The sequence below is a fragment of the Cherax quadricarinatus genome, chromosome 33 (genome assembly GCF_038502225.1).
Source record: "Cherax quadricarinatus isolate ZL_2023a chromosome 33, ASM3850222v1, whole genome shotgun sequence".
NCBI lineage: Eukaryota > Metazoa > Arthropoda > Malacostraca > Decapoda > Parastacidae > Cherax > Cherax quadricarinatus.
This window is the reverse complement of record NC_091324.1, coordinates 30476724-30481723: the sequence shown is the minus strand read 5'-3', so window position 1 is coordinate 30481723 and position 5000 is coordinate 30476724. Positions and strand designations below refer to the sequence as shown.

The following is a 5000-nucleotide window of genomic DNA, read 5'->3' as shown; positions in this document are numbered from 1 at the left end:
CAGTAAAAGTAGGCCTTAGACAAGGATGTGTGATGTCACCGTGGTTGTTTAATATATTTATAGATGGGGTTGTAAGAGAAGTAAATGCGAGGGTCTTGGCAAGAGGCGTGGAGTTAAAAGATAAAGAATCACACATAAAGTTGTCACAATTGCTCTTTGCTGATGACACTGTGCTCTTGGGAGATTCTGAAGAGAAGTTGCAGAGATTGGTGGATGAATTTGGTAGGGTGTGCAAAAGAAGAAAATTAAAAGTGAATACAGGAAAGAGTAAGGTTATGAGGATAACAAAAAGATTAGGTGATGAAAGATTGGATATCAGATTGGAGGGAGAGAGTATGGAGGAGGTGAATGTATTCAGATATTTGGGAGTGGACGTGTCAGCGGATGGGTCGATGAAGGATGAGGTGAATCATAGAATTGATGAGGGGAAAAGGGTGAGTGGTGCACTTAGGAGTCTGTGGAGACAAAGAACTTTGTCCTTGGAGGCAAAGAGGGGAATGTATGAGAGTATAGTTTTACCAACGCTCTTATATGGGTGTCAAGCATGGGTGATGAATGTTGCAGCGAGGAGAAGGCTGGAGGCAGTGGAGATGTCATGTCTGAGGGCAATGTGTGGTGTGAATATAATGCAGAGAATTCGTAATTTGGAAGTTAGGAGGAGGTGCGGGATTACCAAAACTGTTGTCCAGAGGGCTGAGGAAGGGTTGTTGAGGTGGTTCGGACATGTAGAGAGAATGGAGCGAAACAGAATGACTTCAAGAGTGTATCAGTCTGTAGTGGAAGGAAGGCGGGGTAGGGGTCGGCCTAGGAAGGGTTGGAGGGAGGGGGTAAAGGAGGTTTTGTGTGCGAGGGGCTTGGACTTCCAGCAGGTATGCGTGAGCGTGTTTGATAGGAGTGAATGGAGACAAATGGTTTTTAATACTTGACGTGCTGTTGGAGTGTGAGCAAAGTAACATTTATGAAGGGATTCAGGGAAACCGGCAGGCCGGACTTGAGTCCTGGAGATGGGAAGTACAGTGCCTGCACTCTGAAGGAGGGGTGTTAATGTTGCAGTTTAAAAACTGTAGTGTAAAGCACCCTTCTGGCAAGACAGTGATGGAGTGAATGATGGTGAAAGTTTTTCTTTTTCGGGCCACCCTGCCTTGGTGGGAATCGGCCAGTGTGATAATAAAAAAAAAAATATATATATATGCAAAATAACCACTGTGAAAGAACAGTGAAATTCCAAGCGCCGTCGTGACTTCTCACATTATCAAGGAACTATATAGTTCCTTGATAATGTGAGAAGTCAAGAAAGCGTTTGGAACTTCACTATTCTTTCACAGTGGTTGTTTTGCATATTTTGATATCACCTGTTTACTGTGATCTTATTGTATAAATATATATATATATATATATATATATATATATATATATATATATATATATATATATATATATATATATATATATATATATATATATATATATATATATATATGGCCCTAATTGAAACAAAGCAGAAGGGGGTAGGGGAGTTTCGGTGGGGGGAAATAAATGGGATTAAATCTGGAGTATCTGAGAGAGTTAGAGCAAAGGAAGGGGTAGCAGTAATGTTGAATGATCAGTTATGGAAGGAGAAAAGAGAATATGAATGTGTAAATGCAAGAATTATGTGGATTAAAGTAAAGGTTGGATGCGAGAAGTGGGTCATAATAAGCGTGTATGCACCTGGAGAAGAGAGGAATGCAGAGGAGAGAGAGAGATTTTGGGAGATGTTAAGCGAATGTATAGGAGCCTTTCAACCAAGTGAGAGAGTAATTGTGGTAGGGGACCTGAATGCTAAAGTAGGAGAAATTTTAGAGAGGGTGTGGTAGGTAAGTTTGGGGTGCCAGGTGTAAATGATAATGGGAGCCCTTTGATTGAACTTTGTATAGAAAGGGGTTTAGGTATAGGTAATACATATTTTAAGAAAAAGAGGATAAATAAGTATACAAGATATGATGTAGGGCGAAATGACAGTAGTTTGTTGGATTATGTATTGGTAGATAAAAGACTGTTGAGTAGACTTCAGAATGTACATGCTTATAGAGGGGCCACAGATATATCAGATCACTTTCTAGTTGTAGTTACACTGAGAGTAAAAGGTAGATGGGATACAAGGAGAATAGAAGCATCAGGGAAGAGAGAGGTGAAGGTTTATAAACTAAAAGAGGAGGCAGTTAGGGAAAGATATAAATAGCTATTGGAGGATAGATGGGCTAATGAGAGCATAGGCAATGGGGTCGAAGAGGTATGGGGTAGGTTTAAAAATGTAGTGTTAGAGTGTTCAGCAGAAGTTTGTGGTTACAGGAAAGTGGGTGCGGGAGGGAAGAGGAGCGATTGGTGGAATGATGATGTAAAGAGAGTAGTAAGGGAGAAAAAGTTAGCATATGAGAAGTTTTTACAAAGTAGAAGTGATGCAAGGAGGGAAGAGTATATGGAGAAAAAGAGAGAGGTTAAGAGAGTGGTGAAGCAATGTAAAAAGAGAGCAAATGAGAGAGTGGGTGAGATGTTATCAACAAATTTTGTTGAAAATAAGAAAAAGTTTTGGAGTGAGATTAACAAGTTAAGGAAGCCTAGAGAACAAATGGATTTGTCAGTTAAAAATAGGAGAGGAGAGTTATTAAATGGAGAGTTAGAGGTATTGGGAAGATGGAGGGAATATTTTGAGGAATTGTTAGATGTTGATGAAGATAGGGAAGCTGTGATTTCGTGTATAGGGCAAGGAGGAATAACATCTTGTAGGAGTGAGGAAGAGCCAGTTGTGAGTGTGGGGGAAGTTCGTGAGGCAGTAAGTAGAATGAAAGGGTGTAAGGCAGCCGGGATTGATGGGATAAAGATAGAAATGTTAAAAGCAGGTGGGGATATAGTTTTCGAGTTGTTGGTGCAATTATTTAATAAATGTATGGAAGAGGGTAAGGTACCTAGGGATTGGCAGAGAGCGTGCATAGTTCCTTTGTATGAAGGCAAAGGGGACAAAAGAGAGTGCAAAAATTATAGGAGGATAAGTCTGTTGAGTATACCTGGTAAAGTGTATGGTAGAGTTATTACTGAAAGAATTAAGAGTAAGACGGAGAATAGGATAGCAGATGAACAAGGAGGCTTTAGGAAAGGTAGGGGGGGTGTGGACCAGGTATTTACAGTGAAACATATAAGTGAACAGTATTTAGATAAGGCTAAAGAGGTCTTTGTGGCATTTATGGATTTGGAAAAGGCGTATGACAGGGTGGATAGGGGGGCAATGTGGCAGATGTTGCAGGTGTATGGTGTAGGAGGTAGGTTACTGAAAGCAGTGAAGAGTTTTTACGAGGATAGTGAGGCTCAAGTTAGAGTATGTAGGAAAGAGGGAAATTATTTCCCAGTAAAAGTAGGCCTTAGACAAGGATGTGTGATGTCACCGTGGTTGCTTAATATATTTATAGATGGGGTTGTATGAGAAGTAAATGCGAGGGTCTTGACAAGAGGCGTGGAGTTAAAAGATAAAGAATCACACATAAAGTTGTCACAGTTGCTCTTTGCTGATGACACTGTGCTCTTGGGAGATTCTGAAGAGAAGTTGCAGAGATTGGTGGATGAATTTGGTAGGGTGTGCAAAAGAAGAAAATTAAAAGTGAATACAGGAAAGAGTAAGGTTATGAGGATAACAAAAAGATTAGGTGATGAAAGATTGGATATCAGATTGGAGGGAGAGAGTATGGAGGAGGTGAATGTATTCAGATATTTGGGAGTGGACGTGTCAGCGGATGGGTCGATGAAGGATGAGGTGAATCATAGAATTGATGAGGGGAAAAGGGTGAGTGGTGCACTTAGGAGTCTCTGGAGACAAAGAACTTTGTCCTTGGAGGCAAAGAGGGGAATGTATGAGAGTATAGTTTTACCAACGCTCTTATATGGGTGTCAAGCATGGGTGATGAATGCTGCAGCGAGGAGAAGGCTGGAGGCAGTGGAGATGTCATGTCTGAGGGCAATGTGTGGTGTGAATATAATGCAGAGAATTCGTAATTTGGAAGTTAGGAGGAGGTGCGGGATTACCAAAACTGTTGTCCAGAGGGCTGAGGAAGGGTTGTTGAGGTGGTTCGGACATGTAGAGAGAATGGAGCGAAACAGAATGACTTCAAGAGTGTATCAGTCTGTAGTGGAAGGAAGGCGGGGTAGGGGTCGGCCTAGGAAAGGTTGGAGGGAGGGGGTAAAGGAGGTTTTGTGTGCGAGGGGCTTGGACTTCCAGCAGGCATGCGTGAGCGTGTTTGATAGGAGTGAATGGAGACAAATGGTTTTTAATACTTGACGTGCTGTTGGAGTGTGAGCAAAGTAACATTTATGAAGGGGTTCAGGGAAACCGGCAGGCCGGACTTGAGTCCTGGAGATGGGAAGTACAGTGCCTGCACTCTGAAGGAGGGGTGTTAATGTTGCAGTTTAAAAACTGTAGTGTAAAGCACCCTTCTGGCAAGACAGTGATGGAGTGAATGATGGTGAAAGTTTTTCTTTTTCGGGCCACCCTGCCTTGGTGGGAATCGGCCAGTGTGATAAAATTATATATATATATATATATATATATATATATATATATATATATATATATATATATATATATATATATATATATATATATATTCAGCCGGAGAGAGAGCGAGAGATATTCCAGCTAGAAGATTTCAAGCCTCGAATTTTATATTTAAAAATTTCCAATTAATGCCGATCTATCTGGCGATTAACCTATCCTGCCTCCCTGCCCTCTTGCCTATTTTCCTTTGCGCCTGTCTGCCTGCCTTCCTGCCTGTTAACTGTCTGGAAAGCTTTGAGATTTTACTTAGGAACATGGTGATTTGGTTTTGTTAGAGACGTGGAAGCACCTAAATTGGTTTTGCTTCTGATGAATGGAAAGTTGAACCAGAGCTTGAAGTGGGTTTGAACCTTTGTGAAGTTGAACGCTGGTTGGCAATAAATCTAGCGTTCTAAAGTTTAAGCCGGGTTAGAAGGGT

At 41.2% G+C, this 5000-nt stretch overlaps 1 long non-coding RNA gene across 1 annotated transcript in view; it reads left to right on the top strand.

Annotated features, from left to right (window-relative positions):
* LOC128693855 (uncharacterized) overlaps positions 1-5000 on the top strand; it is a 412264-nt gene that overhangs the window by 137738 nt on the left and 269526 nt on the right. The gene's annotated exons all lie outside the window — the stretch shown is intronic.